We start from the raw sequence: 18,924 nt of genomic DNA, 5'->3' as shown, positions 1-18,924 counted from the left end.
TCCAACCGTATGTAGCTTGAAATGAACCATAGTGGGAGAATTTACACCGTGGGAATTGGCAAACACCACTAACAAGTATGTGTGTGTATTTTGAGAGATGGTTTGCTTAGCACACCACCTATTATATAGATAATCTCATCCATGCCTTTATTTAATAAGGGGCATATTTTATATGCCAAACAAGGTAAGAAGAATGTAACACAAATTTCAGTAATGAAGACAAAGTTTCAATGAATAATTATCCCAATAACCAATTGATAATACAGTTATGATCAGTACTATAGATGTCAGATGCTGTCAGAGTTTATAAAACAGATGTGTATTGAAATCTGATGCAAGATTTCCCCAAAGAAATGATGTGTCGACTTTGACCATGCCACTTTGCAAGACTCTTGGTCTGTCCCATAAATACATAAACAGTTGTTTCCTAACATCACATTCAGGGAAAGCATATTTTATTTTAACAGCTTACCACAATCAATAGAACTCACTTCTGTGGGTACGTTCAGGCCTCAGGACTGAGTAGTAAAAGACTGACGGGAGGGAGATCTGGGATGGAAAGAACAAGATAGAGCATTGAGAGTAGAATGTGGTGAAGCATCTCTGCCATCTCTTCTGAAAGGTTTGCCATTTCAAGACTTCCCAGGTTTGCTTTCTCACAAGTAAAGTGACCACCAAGTCTGGCCGTTTGGTGTTCAGATACATAATTCTCTCTGTGTGGCAGACTGCTCCCCAGAAAATAGAAAGAATGAATTCCATTGTGTATGTGGACCACATTTGCTTTATCCAATCGGTCATTGATGGGCATTTAGGTTGATTCCATGACTTTGCTATTGTAAATAGTGCTGCAAAGAACATTCACGTGCATGTGTTTTTATATAAGAATGATTTATATTCCTCTGGGTATATACCCAGTAATGGGATTGCTGGGTCAAAGGGAATTTCTGCCTGCTACGCAGCCATAAAAAAGAATGAGATCATGTCTTTTGCGGGAACATGGATGGAGCTGGAGGCTATTATCCTTAGCAAACTAACACAGGAACAGAAAACCAAATACTGCATGTTCTCACTTACAAGTGGGAGGTAAATGATAAGAAATTATGAACACAAAGAAGGAAACAACAGACACTGGGGTATACTTGAGGGGGCAAGGTAGGAGGAAGGAGATGAGAGAGGGAGGGAGGGAGGGAGAGGAGCAGAAAAGATAACTCTTGGGTACTGGGTTTAATATGTGAGTAATGAAGTAATCTGCACAACATGCCCCCCCGACACAAGTTTACTATTGCAACAAACCTTCACATGTACCCTCAAACCTGAGTTATAATTTAAAAAAACTAATGAATTTCACATGGTCTGAAAAGCAATGAAATAAAAGTATAACTTGGAGTAATTCATATTCTCTAACTTCCCACCCAAATTCCACATACATATTTAAGTAGGGTCTTGGAATTTTCTCCCCTCCACGACTGCCTTTTCTGCTTTGAGTTTGTCAATAACTAAAGGTGCCAACAGAGTTTACTTTACCAAGCATTATTTGTGTTACCTTTATACAATAGAAGCATCATGTTTCTATTGTATTTGCTGTTAAGATAGCTGATGAAATATCAGGACAACATGTTTATGAATGAGTTGTTTTTTAATTGAACTCAAACTTTAGTTCTTAGCCACAGAATTCCAAGTGTAGTTGACCATGCATGCCAGTTTGAACAAAAAGGGATGTGATAATTCAGTGTTGTTCCATATATTTCAGTTTCAGTCATTTACACTTTTCCATATTGAGTGAATACCTACCATTGAACATGATTCACCATTTGATGGAAGAAACGAGACAGACGCCTCAGTGAGTGTTGACAGACTAGATGACCTCCTATACGTTCATTAGCAGAGGTAGATGAGGGAACTATAAAGGGAATAAATTTGGGTTAGAAATGGGTCTTAGAAGAAAAGTCAGTCAGGGATGGCTGTGATTTGTACAAGCCCCTTTAGCAGAGAATTGTCAGCTTGAGCCAGACCCAGGGATGTGGTTCTTTAGGGTGATTTTGGGAAAGAATGAGTGGTTCAGTTTGGCTTAAAGATGGCTTGTATGGGGTTTGGGGTGGAAGAAAATGCTGGACGTGTTGTGCTGCATTTTATTTACTTTTTTATTTTACTTATTTATTTTTAGAGACAGGCTCTCGCTCTCACTCAGGCTGGAGTGCAGTGGCGTGATCATAGCTTACTGCATCCTTGACCTCCTTGGCTCTAGTGATCCTCCAATCTCAGCCTCCCAAGTAGTTGGGACTACAGGTGCACACCACCGTGCTTGGCTAACTTTTTAAATTTTTTGTAGAGAAGGGTTTTACTATGTTGCCCAGGCTGGTCTCAAACTCCTAGCCTCAAGAGATTCTCCCACCTTGGCTTCCCAAAGTGCTGGCATTATAGCTGTCAGCCACTGTTCCCAGCCCCTGTACTGCATTTTAAAGCATGTTCCATATTGGAATGAATTGGATAGTCAATATGGAACAGTTGTGGGGTTTTTGTTTGGTTTAGCGAGATACTTTGGAGTATGTAATCAGTAAGGAATTTAAACAACATTAAAAGAGGCATGGCGACTTAGATGGATTTGCATTAGAAAAAATTAATCGGCTTTCTCATAAAAATTAGGCGGTGATTGTCAGATCAGTGAGAAATTTCAGGAAAATTAATAGGGGATTGCGTTGGATTGATTTTCATTAGGGAAAATTAATTGACCACCTGGTCAAAAATAGTTAGGAGGTGATTGTCATGATTTAGACAAGGATTAATAAAAGTTTGATATAAAGTGGTTCTAGAGAAAATAGAAATTACAAAAAATAGTTGCAAAATATAAGAGAGCTTCTCTAGAATTTGGTGATTGTCTGCATGTAAAAAAGGAAATATAAGTTCCAAAAAATGTTTGAACCTGAGTGACTATGAGTAACATGTCTCATTCAACCAGAGTGGGGAGGCTGAAAGGGGGACTGTTTTTCTAGATAATGAATTGAGGGCATCATGCAAATAATTAAAAATAACAAAGACAGATCTCCATTCAATATCACCAGATTCAGAAACAATCACATTAAGATGTTTTTTCTTTTCCATTATTTTAAAGTTCAGTTTCTTTGACTGTTCAATATTTATTAGTATGTTCAAAGCCAAAGACACAAAGAGAAGAAAGCTTAGACTATGAGGACAAAAATAAAACCGTAGCCAGGTACAAAAAGGATTTGGAGACACAGAGCAAAGTGTTGAAGGAAGTACACTGGGAATTTTTATTTGGGTTTTGAGATCCAATTATTATAATCCCAAGTGTGCGCTGATTGCAGATTGCTGAAAGGTTTATTAGCTTCCTATAAAACCTTCCTTAATTAGCCCCAACTGAGGCAATGCAGCTTCAAACAAGAAAATCTGCCTTTGTCAAAAAGTGCGTTCAAATCAGCTTAGGGAACCACAGGCAGAGGAACAGTCCCAGCTGGCCTGCAGAATTGCAGACTTTACTGCTGAGACCCCACTGTGATTCATGGCCCATGGGGTCATCCAGCAGGAATTGGGGGCACCACAGCCCACTGCAAGGAAAGCCCAGAAATCATGGGTCCCTGCGGGTATTCACGACAAAGACTCACAGAGGGATGGAGACAACCTCAGGGTGCAGCTTTTACTGAGGCCACGGACGTGACTCAGACTCTGCTTCTCCCGCTGTCAGCCACAAAATAAGCACGAGAAAAATTAAGAAGGGTTAAAAAAATCACGTTTGCTTTGCAAGAGAGGGGAGACTCAATGTGTTCCGTTTTCATCATCACAAATGGTATATGTTCAATGAGATGAAGGACATTCTCATTAGTTGAAAGGTTTAATTGATCTTGGTGCAGCCTTATGCCCACAAAACAACCACCCACTGCCAGTTAATTTGCCAGGATAAATAAAGCAAGCTGGGCTCGTTCGGGCCTGGTGCATGGCTTCAGTCTTAAGGGTGGAGCCCACAAAAGCTTGCACTTCTCCCAAATCTCTTTAAAGCTCTTTCCACGTGCCTATAGAATGAATCATGCTGGAGCTGAAATCTCTAGTAAGTGCACTAGTAAAGTAAGAGGTCGAGATGAATTATATACTTGTATGCAGTTGCAGTCCATCAGATATTTTATTTTATTTTTTGGTAACTGTAACCATGGGAGCACAAAGGAAGGTCAGGCAGAACAAGAAGTACTGCCATAAGATTTGAAAAACCCTTCATTATAATTTTCTCATTTTATTAGAAGATGTGTAATAACGGAAGCCACGTAGACCAAGGATACTAAAAGATTTAACAAAAGTCATGCAATAACACATGACCAGATGAAGCCTGGAAAAGAAAACATTCAGACAGACAGAAGGGAATCCTGTGATGGAAGTGATAAGAGAGCATTATTAAGGCAAAAAATAATCAAAATAATATACATAAACACTTACCAATATTGTTGCAGTGTACAGTGTTGATGTCAAAGAAATGTTCGACAACCACATTAAAAAATGAGCAAACAGCCAGGCACAGTGGCTCATGCCTGTAATCCCAGCACTTTGGGAGGCTGAGGCAGGCAAATCACTTGAGGCCAGCAGTTTGAGACCAGCCTGGCCAACATGGCAAGACCCTGTCTCTATTAAACATATAAAAATTAGCCAGGTATGGTGACACATGCCTGTAATCCCAGCTACATGGGAGGCTAAGGCAGGAGAATTGCTTGAATCTGGGAGGCAGAGGTTGCAGTGAGCTAAGATCATGCCTCTGCACTCCACACTGGGTAACAGAGCAAGATACTATTTCAGAAAAAAAAGGAAAAAAAAAAAGAAAAAATGGGCAAAGGATATGAACAGACACACCTAAAAAAAAGACATAACACACAGCCAACAAACATGAAAAAATACTCCATATTACTAATCATCAGGGAAATGCAAATGAAAATCACAATGAGATGCCATCTCACACCAGTCAGAATGGCTATGATTAAAAAGTCAAAAACAACAGATGCTCCCAAGATTGCAGAGAAAAGGGAACACTTATACACGGTTAGTGGAAATGTAAATTAGCCCAGCTACTGTGGAAAGCAGTTTGGAGATTTCTCAAAAAATGAAAACAGAACTACCATTCGACCCATCAATCCCGTTACTCAGTATATGCTCAAAGGAATACACATTGTTCTACCATAAAGACACATGCACGTGTATGTTCATTGCAGCACTATTCACGGTAGCAAAGATAAGGAATCAACTTAGATGCCTATTAAGAGCAGACTGAATAAAGAAAATGTGGTGCATGTACACCATGGAATACTATGAAGCCATAAAAAGAATGAGATTATGTTCTTTGCGGCTACATGGATGGAGCTGGAAGCCATTATTCTAAGCGGATTAACACAGGAACGGAACAGGAAACAAAATACCACAAGTTCTCACTTATAAGTGGAAGCTAAGCATTGAGTACACATGGACACAAAGGTGAGAACAATATACACCAACGCCTACTTGAGGGTGGAGGGTGGGGATCAAAAAACTACCTGTGGGATACTACACTTATTACCTGGGTGATGAAATAATCTGTACACCAAACCGCCGTGACGTGCAATTTATCCATTTAACAAACCTGTACATGAACTCTCTGAACATAAAATAGAATTTGGAGAGAAAAAGTAAATAAAAATAAATAAATAAATAAATAGTAAATAAATAAATGTATGAGACTTAGCTGAATGCTATAATATTTTATAACAAATGAAATATATATTCTTTGAGCAATGCAGAAATAAAGTTTTTGTTTAATTGTACATCAAACAATTTATAAAGTGATTCCTGCGAAAGATAAGGCTACAAAATGTCTTGCTTTTGCCGAGAGGTCACTGAAAATCTACTAAGATAACTGGCAAAAAGAGCAAGGTTCTTGAATTAAGAAAATGGAAAGGTAACTCCGGTATGATAAGTGAATGATGTTGGCTAGTGCTTCCTCTAGGTTCCCAGGAATACTTGATGAAGCAGATAATATTTGCCCATTTTCCATGTGCGGACTGGGACTCACAGAAACTAGATGGTGAATAGCTGTCAATAGCTGGTCCCTTGGAGTCAGACGTGGGTGCAGCTCAGCTGTGCCACTTTCCTTGGTGGTCACGTTGGTTCATTCTTGTGCCTATTGTGCTGCCATGGGCTGCAAATCTAGAATTAGAGCCGAGGTCTTGGCAGCTGCAGATATTCTGCTCTTTTTATTACTCCTTGATCCTCCTGCAGAGAGTCTGACACAGAAACAGGAGAATTAGTATATGTACTTCAGCATTTAACCGGGATCCAACATCAACTTGTAGCTGCTTTCCCAATAGTTCATGCAAACGGAAGGCTTCTAAACATGTCATGTCTCTGTTGGGTCAAATAAAGTGGCTCCATTCTGAAATTTTCCTTAATAACCATATTTTAATGTGTATTTTCTGATATTTTCCTTAACATTACTTACAATATTAATGACTCTTGACTGAGTATCTTGAGCTAGGCACTGGGCTGGGCATTTTGCACTGAAGTCTACAGTCTTTCAGAAAACCCCAGAGGTGTGCATGCACTACATGGCCCCAAGCCCAAGTTGAGGGAGAGAAGAGAACTAGTTTTATGTGGCACTTCTAGGAAGAGATGAAGCTGAGTTTTGCACTCTTGCCTGTAAACAACAAATCTCAACGATGTTTTGGGTTTATTGCATAGTTAATGATAATTATTATCACCTTTAGGATTTCTGGTGTGGTTCCTGGCATGTCAGTCATAATGAAAAGCAACAACATGGATGGCCTTCTAGACAATGTACTCTGAATGCACAATTTTAACTGGCTCAATACATACATATATATATTAAGCAATGCAGAAATAAAGTTTTTGTTTAATTATGCATTGAACAATTTATGAGGTGATTTCTGCAAAATATACGGCCACAAAATGTATTGCTTTTGCCGAGAGAGCATTGAAAATCTACTAGAATAATTAGCAGGAAAAGTGAGGTCCTTGAATTGAGAAGATGGAAAGATAGGGAACATTTCTTCATGGCTGAAAGTGTCATTTTGCCTGGCTGGAAAAGATGAGAACCATGATTAAGGGGTATGTCAACCAAGAGATAACATTTTAGTCCGTTCTGTGCTGCCGTAACAGAATACCACAGACTGGATAATTGAAAATGAACAGAAATTTATTTCAGTCATGGTTCTGGAGTCTGGGAAGTCCAAAATCAAGGGGCTGCATCTGGTGAGGGCCTTCTTGCTGTCTCCTCACATGGGGAAGGCATCACATGGTGAGAGAGAACAAGAGATCAAACTCACAACCTCAAAGCCTTTTATAATCCATTCATGAGAGTGGGGTCCTCATCACCTAAACATCTCCCAAAAGACTCCACCTCTCAACACTGTTGCATTAAGAATTAAGTTTCCAACACATGCTTTTTAGGAGACACATTCAAACCATAGCAGATACTCATAACAAACTTTTTAAACCTATATTCGTGTATTCCATTAGGCAAATATAGGTTTTATATATATATTTATATTACATATGATATTCATATTTAATAAGTAAATATATTATACAAAATATATATAGGTTATATATGATATTTATATTATATATTTATATAAATTTATATATTATATGTAAATATATATTTATGTAAAAATTTATATACATATATTTTATATATTTATATATAAATACATAGAAAATATTTCATTCCGATATATATATTCCATTCTAATATTATATATATAACTTCAGCATATTTCTAGATACGTTTTATATGTTTCAAGATAGATATAGATACTGGTACAACAAAGATACATAACTTTTCATGGCTCAATAGTTCGTTTATTTTTAGCACTGAATAACATTCCATTGTTGATAAATTTATGTTGAGGAAGGCTATACATTTATAGGGACAGGGGGTCTGGGGAACTCTCTGTACCTTGTGTTCAGTTTTGCTATGAACTTAAAACTGCTCTAGAAAATAAAGTCTATTAAAAAATATGTACTAATCAAGCTAAACTATGAAAAACTAAATTTTGTTAAATCTAAAATATTTCCTTTCTTAAAAAAAAGTATAATGTCATCTCCTTTGCTGAGACAAAGGGGAAACATTAATTATTTCCTAAGAAGTATGGGTATGAAGACTCTCCTGTTTAGGTCTCTAAAACTTCTTTGTCTGTTCCTTCTGTATAAGCAGAACTTTGGGTGCCTGGCTTCCTCCATCAATGGGCCATGCGGCTGGACGAAAGAAAGAGCAAGGTTCTTGAATTGAGTATCAGTTCTTTCTCCTGCTATTGGAGCCACAGTGGAGTGAAAACTGCTTTGTACAGTGGAAAGGTGCAATGTTGAGTCAAACTTTTCTGTTTATTCAGTTGACATCCTCTGAGGAAGCACCATGGCAAGGCTTGTGCTTCTGCAGATCCTGGACTAAAATTAGAATAAATGTGCAGTTCTTGCTGGTGCATGGCCAGCATTAGATGCCTCCCATGGGTAAAATTCCCAGAGAAAAACAGGAATCTGGGTATTCAATACATCCATCCTAAAAGCAAAAGCAAAACCCAATTTTCATCAGTTTTAAATTTCATTCTTTAAAATAATTAAAAATACAATTATTTTTTTTTAAATACTCAGATTCCCTCTCATTTTATTTGCAAGCCTTGTTATATCCATGTGATTCCTCAGAAGTAGACCCTGAGAGGAAGGGCTCCCAAGAAACCTGTAGGAATGTTGGTGGAACCATCCAGAGTGGGGGAAGGGGGAAACAAAAATCAAGCAAGGTGGGATCTCAGGCCAAGTTGTAGGGAAGGAAAGTTTCATTTAGCATGCTTCAAATCAGTGCCTGCACACTAATTTTTATACATTTTAAACACAGGTTACCATCATTTTAGCTCAGCATTCTGTGTGCAATTAATAGCAATTTTCTCATAATTAACTAATGTGTTCTCTTCATGAGCTCATTCCCAAATTGTTGGCCATATCTGGTCTCTACCCTGGAATCCATCATTTCTGCACATCTCTCTGAAAGATAAAATTTCAGTTTATTTCCAATTTGTTAATATATTACTCCCTTCCTCCCTCCATGAATTTTTGTGCTAAGTTTTCTAAAGCTTGGTCCCTAAATTATGTCCTGGTGATACAAGAACCAAGAACAGGTAATATATCATGTTCCTTAGCCCACATGTGGTTATATGGACCTGTTATATGGTCTTGTCTTGCTGACAACCTAGTTTTATTCTTGAAAGATAACTTCCCTTGAATCTACTTTTCCAAACCTTTACTCATTCTATGATCTTTGTGAGAAGGATTTCTGTACTTTTCATAGTAGGGCAGAGCTACATCTTGAACTATCAACACACATGTGAAATCATCCCTATAAACTTTATAAAATTTAACAGGGGAAAAAGAAAGGGGAGAAATGAAAATAAACCAAGCTCACAGCACACTCGACACTCATCCTGAGGTCAGCTTTCTCCCTGACCTGCTTTGTCATAGTTGTTTGGTGCCTCTTGTCCTAGAATCACATAGACCCTAGATTAGAGTTCCCTTAACTGCTTTCTAGATAACAACTTCAACATTATGAAACAAGTTTTCCCTTTGAGATATTCTTTCAGGTTCTGCATACTGATGAAACTACTGATGCCAGCTGGTCTGAAGGACACCACAAGAAGCTAACTCACCACAGAATGCAGTTTCCATATGCTGATGACTTCATCCTCCTTACCCAAAGCAGTCAATGACCCCAATTTTCCAGCCCCTTATCCTCTACAATGCCTTTAAAAACTACAGCTCAGGACTCCACAGGGAGACAGATTTGAGAATCTCCTCCCATTTTTCTCACTCAGTGTGCTGCAATAATTAAGCTCTTTCTCTGCTGCAAACCCTGCTGTCTCAGTGTATTGGTTTGTTAGTGCACAGTGGGCATACAGACTCAGTGGTCCTATAACACATAGTCCAAGACAGCTGTTGTTGGGTAAGTCTTTCAGGTCCTGCTTGCCTGCACACAAAGTTTCAAAAGGGAGAAGGCTATAAGATTTCTTCATTGGCTACAAATAAAATGTCTTAGAAAAACTCCCATGTTACTTCCTTCAGTCTTCCCAGTGGTTCTCAAAGTGTGGTACCTGGACCAGCCTCATCACCTGGGAATTTGGTAGAAATGCAAATTCTAGAATCCTTCCCTAGACCCACGAAATGAGAAGGAGTGGGACCTAGCATTCTGTGTTTTGACAAGCCCTCCATAAGCTTCTAATGCTCCCTCGACATTGAGAACCACTGGTTAGGACTGCAATCTCTCTCATCAAATCTCATTCAGATCATGACCTAATTAGTAAACAAGACTGTGAGTCATTCCTGGACCAACCTGCCTTTTTTTCTTTATATATACCAAAGCTTTCTGTGTTTCAGCTGACTAAATGGGTGGAATTCAGAAAGGAGCAGCCAGTTTATGAGGACACTGTGAAGATTTAATATATCATGGTGGGGTTGCAGATTAAATCCACACAGGGACTTAAAAAAATTGAAACATTACAATATAAGACACAGAGATCAAACATTTCCAGGCTTTAAGAAAATCTAAGACTGAACACAGTGGCTCACACCTATAAATCCTAGCACTTTGGGAGGCTAAGGTGGAAGGATTGCATGAGGCCAGGAGTTTGAGGCTAGCCTGGACAACACAGTGCAACCTTGTGTCTACAAAAAAACTAAAAAATTTAGCTAGGTGTGATGGCATGCGCCTCTAGTCCCAGCTACTTGGGAGGCTGAGGCAGGAGGATGACTTGAGCCCAGGAGTTTGAGGCTGTAGTGAGCCATGATTGCACCACTGCTCTCCAGCCAGAGGAGCAGAGCAAGATCCTGTCTCTAAAAGAATAATAATAATAATAATAATAATAATAATAAAATTTTAAAAAGAACAAAAGAGAAGATCTAAGAAAATTGAAAGAATGGTATCAGAATATAACTTGGGCAAGCTATAACTATATAAAGAAGAAGAGGTAGTAGTCCACAGACTACTTTCTAAACCTCTGTATGTCTCCCCATTCAGCAAGCTGCAAATAACAACATACACCTGTAAATCAGAGTCAAGTGAGTTTCATCAATGACTAAAGCAAGGCTCCATTAACCTATTTACAATGAAGATAGCAGCCCACTTTGAGTCTCATGAGTCTCACAGTGGGCCGCCATCTTGGTTGTAAATAGGTTAATGCCTCCAAGGAACATTTTCTCAGAGTTAGACTCTCTTTCATGGTGAATGTTTTATAGCATTCCTTTTACAAAAATGTAATGAAAACCACTGATAATGAACACAACTGCACAAATAATTTTCAAAACATGTATTTGAGGCTGTAACTGCAATGTAAAACAGAAATGTAACAGGAAAGCAACTCTTATTTTAAAACACCATGGCATTTTAATAGGTAAGTGATAAGGTAGGGATGGAACAAAAGACCCACAGGTTTGCTCTAGATTTAATCATTGAGATAGATACCAGAACTGCCAACACTGGTGTGTTGTGTTGGCAACTCAAATAGCAGCAGGAGGATTTCCGTAGATGGTGCTTTCCAAAGTGGTGACTAGTTCTTGATCAGGTTCTGATCAAGGCAATTGATTGCAGTCCTCTGTTTCCACTGTTTCGCTTTCTTGTGAATTTCATGTTGATTAAAACTGTTCAAACGTGGATGAAACTGGAGGTCATGATGTTAAGTGAAGTAAGCCAGCCACTGGAAGACAGTGCATATTCTCACTCCTGTGTGGGAACTCAAAAAGGTGGAGCTCATGTAGATAGAATGTAGACTGGCGATTACCAGAGTCTGGGGAGAGAAGTCTCACAGTGGGCCACCATCATGAGTCTCACGGTGGGCTGCCATCTTGGTTGTAAATAGGTTAATAGAGCCTTGCTTTAGTCATTGATGAAACCCACTTGAATATGTGTTGAATACTTAGAACAATAGACATCCACAGTAGGTATCCATTAATTTCAATAATTAGTATTTGCAACCAAATTTATTCAGATGAGCAGTCTTCATGAAAACTAACCTTCTTGGGTAAGTAGGATGAAGCTGTTTATGAGTATAACAGTGAGCCACTGAATGAATATACTCCTACCTAATAGATTATAACTTATGTCCTAGCTTACTGAGGCAAACTATTAAAATCTTTTTAAGAGCAACCATTTATCACACAGTGTTTGGACTGTTGCAACCTTCTTGTTTCTTGCTGCCAAAATTAAATCTATGGCATGTACTCATTGATCCTTCATGGAGGGAACTCCCTTTACTATTTTTAGTTTTCAGTTTATTTTTATTTTTAATTGACAAATAATAATTGCATATATTTTTGGGTTAAAATGTGATTTTTATACATTTATACATTGTGGCATTAACAAATCAGGCTAATTAAAATAATCATCACTTCACATATTTGTCATTTCTTTATGGTGAGAACATTTGAAATCCAATTTTTAGAGCAATTTAAAAATCTACAGTATATTATTAACTACAGTCACTGATATGGTTTGGCTCTGTGTCTCCACCCAAATATCATGTCAAATTGTAATCCCCAGTGTTGGAGGAGGGGCCTGGTGAGAGGTGATTAAATCATGGGAGTGGACTTCCTTCTTGCTCCTCTTGTGATAGTCAGGGAGTTCTCATGAGATCTGATGGTTTAAAAGTGTGTGGCAGCTCCCCACTCACTCCTTCTTTCTCTCCTCCACCACCATGGCAAGATATGCTTGCTTCCCCTTCATCTTCCGCCATGATTGTATGTTTCCTGAGGCCTCCCCAGCCATGCCTTCTGTACAACCTACAGAACCATGAGCCAATTACACCTCTTTTCTTTATAAATTACCCAGTCTCACATAGTTCTTTACAGCAATGCCAGAACAAACAAATACACTCACCTTGTTGTGCAATAGATCACCAGAACTTATCCTTCCTGTCTAACTGAAACTTTGTACCCTTTGACCAACATACACCGCATGCCCCCATCCTCTGGCACCCACCATTCTACTCTCTATTTCTATGAGTTTGAATTTTTTAGATTCCACGTATGAGGGAGATTGTGCAATTTTTGTTTTCCACGCCAACTTCCAGGTCATGGAATGGTGTGGACGCTACACATGCCCCAAATTGGCTACAGAGCTGTGGGCAGAAAACTTGAAGTCAGCTTGAGGGCATTTTGGAATCTGGCTCTGAGGCACACAGCAGGCTTGATGGATCTTTAATGACAACCGTTGGAGAAACAGGATAATATTCCTCCCTGCCTTTGTCCACTTGGGATTCGATAATAAAACAGCATACGATGAGTGGCTAAAACAATGATCATCAATCTCTCATGGTTCTGGAGGCTGGAAGTCCAAGATCTGGGTGCCAGCAGATCCAGTGTCTGCAAAGGACTCTCTTTTTGGTTTGCAGGTGGCTACTTTCTTGTGTCTGCAAATGGTGGTGAGAGAGAGAGGGTGGGGAACGAACTCTCTTGTGTCTCTAATTATAAGGGCACTAATCCCATCATGATGGCTCCATTCTCATGACCTGTTTTTCAAAGTCCCCATGTTCAAATACCATCTGTCTTAGCCTTACAGGCTGCTATAATGAATACACATTAAAATGGGTTGCTTATAAACAACATAAATTTATTCCTTCTAGTTCTGGAGGCTGGAAGTCCAAGATCAAGTTGTGGCAGATTTAGTGTCTGGCGAGGACCGGCTTCCTGGTTCATACATGGTGCTATGCCCATCCCAGTTCATAGATGACACTATGTTCTTGCTGTGCCCTCACATGGTAGAAGGGGCAAGGGAGCTCTCTGGGTCCCTTTCTATAAGTGCACTTATCCCATTCATGAGGCTCCACCCTCATGACCTCATTACCTCCCAAAGGCACCACCTCCTAACACCATCACCTTGGAGGTGAACATTTCAACACATGAATTTTGGAAGACACAGACGTTCAGATCACAGCACCATGATAGTAAAGGTTGGGATTCCAAAACACATAAATTTGGGGAAGGTGATATAGACGTTCATTCCACTGCATCCCCTATCTGCCCTGTGGAAAGAGAATGCATGCCTATTGAATTCAGACGCCTGCTTATTTAACTGGCATTTTCACTTGCTGGGTGCGGACGGTACACGTGCCCCAAATTGGCTACAGAGCTGTGGGCAGAAAGCTTGAAGACAGCTTGAGGGCATTTTGGAATCTGGCTCTGAGGCACACAGCAGACTTGATGGGTCTTTAATGACAACCAGAGACTTGGAGGTGTAGAGTGATCTTCTACACAACAGATGAGAATGAACTTCTCTCCAACATTTCTTTGGATGAAGCAACTCAAGCCATCCATGGGACTAAATGCTCTGGCCTGTCAATACCCAGCTGATTGGAAATTCTTCTGGGAAGAAACCTTCTCATTCCCCATTTGGCAGGCTCCTGATGCCACTGCACCATTGCAGATTCCTACAATGCTCATCAGCACAATTCACTGGCAGCTCATTTTACCTAGGGATTTGACTCTCGACATCACTGAGTGGGTAGAGAAAAGCTTTCCATCTCTCAGATATTTGGAAAGAAGACCAGAACTGGGCCATGTACACAGGAAGGGGGGAATCCTGCCATCTGTAGCTATGGGACTGCTTTCTTGGGAAAAACTTGGTTTTATTGGGTTTAGAAAATTTGCTCATCAGAACTACCATCTCATCCAGCAATCCCACTTACTGGATATCTACCCAAAGGAAAACAAATCATTCTATCAAAAAGATACCTGCACTCATATGCTTATTGTAGCACTATTCACAATAGCAAAGATATGGAATCAACCTAAGTGTCCATCAGTGCATGAATCGGTAAAGAAAATGTGGTATATATACACACCATGTGTATTAATCTGCTCTCATGCTGCTGATAAAGACAAACCCAAGACTGGGTAATTTATAAAAGAGGTTTTAATGGACTCACAGTTCCGTGTGGCTGGGGAGGCCTCACAATCATGGCAGAAGAGCAGGGGACATCTTACATGGTGGCAGACAAGAAGAGAATGAGAACCAAGCAAAAGGTGAAACCCCTTATAAAACCATCAGATCTTGCTAAAGTTGCTCATCAGCTTAAGGAGATTTTGGGCTGAGACGATGGTGTTTTCTAAATATACAATCATGTCATGTGCAAACAGGGACAATTTGACTTCCTCATTTCCTAACTGAATACCCTTTATTTCTTTCTCTTGCCTGATCGCCCTGGCCAGAACTTCCAACACTATGTTGAATAGGAGAGAGGGTATCCTTGTCTTGTGCTGGTTTTCAAAGGGAATGCTTCCAGTTTTTGTCAAAGTCTCAGGATACAAAATCAATTGTGCAAAAATCACAGGCATTCTTATACACCTTTAACAAATAGAGAGGTAAATCATGAGTGAACTCCCATTCACAATTGCTACTAAGAGGAATCCAACTTACAAGGGATGTGAAGGACCTCTTCAAGGAGAACTGAAAACCACTGCTCAAGGAAATAAGAGGACACAAACAAATGGAAGAATATTCCATGCTCATGGATAGGAAGAATCAATATCATGAAAATGGCCATACTGCCCAAAGTTATTTATAGATTCAGTGCCACCCCCTTCAAGCTACCAACGACTTTCTTCACAAAGGAAAAAACTACTTTAAAGTTCGTATGGAACCAAGAAAGAGCTTGCATCGCTAAGACAATCCTAAGCAAAAAGAACAAAGCTGGAGGCATCATGCTACCTGACTTCAAACTATACTACAAGGCTACAGTAACCAAAACAGCATGGTACTGGTAGGAAAACTGAGATATAGACCAATGGAACAGAACAGAGGCCCCAGAAATAACACCACACATCTACAACCATCTGATCTTTGACAAACCTGACAAAAACAAGAAATGGGGAAAGGATTCCCTATTTAATAAATGGTGCTGGGAAAACTGGCTAGCCATATGTAGAAAGCTGAAACTCAATCCCTTCCTTACACCTTATATGAAAATTAATTCAAGACGGATTAAAGACTTAAATATTAGACCTAAAACCATAAAAACCCTAGAAGAAAACCTAGGCAATACCATTCAGGTCATAGGCATGGGCAAGGACTTCAAGACTAAAACACCAAAAGCAATGGCAACAAAAGCCAAAATAGACAAACGGGATCTAATTAAACTAAAGAGCTTCTGCACAGCAAAAGAAACTACCATCAGCGTGAACAGGCAACCTACAGAATGGGAGAAAATTTTTGCAATCTACCCATCTGACAAAGGGCTAATATCCAGAATCTACAAAGAACTCAAACAAATTTACAAGAAAAAAACAAACAACCCCATCAAAAAGTGGGCAAAGGATATGAACAGACACTTCTCAAAAGAAGACATTTTTGTGGCCAAAAAACACATGAAAAAATGCTCCTCATCACTGGCCATCAGAGAAATGCAAATCAAAACCACAATGAGATATGATCTCACACCAGTTAGACTGGTAATCATTAAAAAGTCAGGAAACAACAGATGCTGGAGAGGATGTGGGGAAACAGGAATGCTTTTACACTGTTGGGAGTGCAAATTAGTTCAACCATTGTGGAAGACAGTGTGGTGATTCCTCAAAGATCTAGAACTAGAATAACTGTTTGACCCAGCAATCCCATTACTGGGTATATACCCAAAGGATTATAAATCATGCTACTATAAAGACACTTGCACAAGTATGTTTATTGTGGCACTATTCACAACAGCAAAGACTTGGAACCAACCTAAAAGTCCATCAGTGATAGACTGGATTAAGAAAATGTGGCACATAGACACCATGGAATACTATGCAGCCATAAAAAAGAATGAGTTCATGTCCTTTGCAGAGACATGGATGAAGCTGGAAACCATCATTCTCAGCAAACTATCACAAGGACAGAAAACCAAACAGCACATGTTCTCACTCATAGGTGGGAACTGAACAATGAGAACACTTGGACACAGGGTAGGGAACATCACATACTGGGGCCTGTCGGGGGGTGGGGGTCTGGCGGATAGCATTAGGAGAAATACCTAACGTAAATGATGAGTTGATGGGTGCAGCACTCCAACAAGGCACATGGATACCTATATATCAAACCTGCACGTTGTGCACATGGACCCTAGAACTTAAAGTATAATTTAAAAAAAAAATCAGATCTCGTGAGACTTATTCACTACCATGTGAACATTATGAGGGCGACCGCCCCCATGATTCAATTATCTCCGCTGGGTCTCTCCCACAATACGTGGGAATTATGGAAGCTGCAATTCAAGATGAGATTTGTGTGGGGACACAGCCAAACTATATCAGCATGGAATATTACACAGCCCCCCAAAAGAATGAAATCATGACTTTTGCAGCAACGTGAATAGAAGTGGAGGACATTATCCTAAGTGAAACAACTCAAAAACAGGAAGACGAACACCCCATGTTCTCACTTATAAGTGGGAGCTACTGTGTAGACACGGACGTAGACAGTGGAATAAGAGACATTGGAGAGTGGGAAAGGAGGGAGGGGAGAGGAAGGTGAGGGATGAGAAATTACCCAGTGGATACGATGTACACTATTTCAGTGATAGTTACAGTAAAAGCCCGGAGTTCAGCACTCTGCAATCTCTCCACGCAACAAAACTGCACTGGTATCCCCTAAATCTATAAAAATAAAAAAAGTTTAAACATTACAAATAAGAGGCCAGGTGTGGTGGCTCATGCCTGTAATCCCAGCACTTTGGGAGGCTGAGGCTAGTGGATTGCTTGAGTTCAGGAGTTTGAGAGCAGCCCGGGTAACATGGCAAAACCCCATCTCTATAAAAAAATATAAAAAGATTAGCCAGGCAGGTGGTGCATGCCTGTAGTCCCAGCTACTTGGGAGCCTGAGGTGGGAGGATTTATTGTACCCAGGAGATCGATGCAGTGAGCCAAGATCACACCACTGCACTTCAGCCTGGGCAACAGAGGGAGACCCTGTCTCAAAAAATAAAAATAAAAGTAAAAAAACTCAACCTTACCTTATTCTTAAGTATCCATTGCTGTGTGGCTTTGGGGTGGCTGTGCCTCCTGGGGTAAAAATGTACCAGCATTTTTCTGCAAGGAATGAGGAATCAATAGGGTTTGGAGAAACGGGATCTCTATGAAGGTGTTTACTTACAACGCAAGAGGACATGGGGAAAACCACAAGTCATTTTATTTTGGTTTCTTCAACAGTGAAGGACTTCCTCTCTTTGAGGAAGGTGGCGCTTTCTGTGTGTGTGTGTGTGTGTGTGTGTGTGTCTGTGTGTGTGTGTGTCTGTGTGTGTGTGTGCACACACACACACACGCTCATTCAGCATTTACAGTCCTGGAATGTTATTCTGACTACTCATATCGACTCCACTTCCTGCCCACCCAAACAGTCGTCCGTTATGGAAAATATGCCTGCCTCTGAAATATCTACCGGTGGCCCCAGAGTGCCACACAGGCATTTCTTATAAATACTCAACCTTCTGCTCAAGTCTCCAGGGCTCCCTTTTCTCTTTGGGTAGCAGGGTGAGTGTCCATGATTTGCTGACGCTGCAAGCTCCCCCATGTCCAGCTGCTCTGTGATATTTATCTTCCACCCCCAATAATTAACCTCATCCTCCTCTCAAAATGTAAGCACCAGGCAGCTTTAGAAAGATGGTGCAGATTTGCAGATTGCAGGCTTCAACATGCAGGACCTTGTCGAGTGCGTTCAGAGGCTGCTTTGATCGAAGGAGATTTTTGATGGCGCAGTGATCCAGGGCAGCTACAGAGGTACCACTGGAAGGTGGAAAGCCACCGTGGAACAAAAGTCTCTGCAGGAATCAGCTGAGTGGCCTTGAATTAGAAAGGGATGTGGGGCAGATATAAGGAGTTGACACTGAATTTGCACAATGCTGCCTTGTGTGTTTTCTTGCCTGTCTCCACGAC

General features: G+C 40.0%; 1 long non-coding RNA gene across 1 annotated transcript; it reads right to left on the bottom strand.

Moving 5' to 3' along the window:
• Nucleotides 1-5,748: 5,748 nt before the first annotated feature.
• Nucleotides 5,749-18,575, bottom strand: LOC115833338. Its single transcript, XR_004028788.1, has 3 exons — nucleotides 18,477-18,575; nucleotides 18,006-18,081; nucleotides 5,749-6,248 (listed from the first exon to the last, which is right to left on the bottom strand). It is a non-coding gene; the product is annotated as an uncharacterized LOC115833338 (long non-coding RNA).
• Between the last annotated feature and the right edge of the window lie 349 nt (nucleotides 18,576-18,924).

Source organism: Nomascus leucogenys, chromosome X (genome assembly GCF_006542625.1).
Source record: "Nomascus leucogenys isolate Asia chromosome X, Asia_NLE_v1, whole genome shotgun sequence".
In the NCBI taxonomy this organism is placed as follows: domain Eukaryota; kingdom Metazoa; phylum Chordata; class Mammalia; order Primates; family Hylobatidae; genus Nomascus; species Nomascus leucogenys.
Note: the sequence above shows the minus strand (reverse complement) of the source record. Positions and strands in the feature narration are given on the sequence as shown.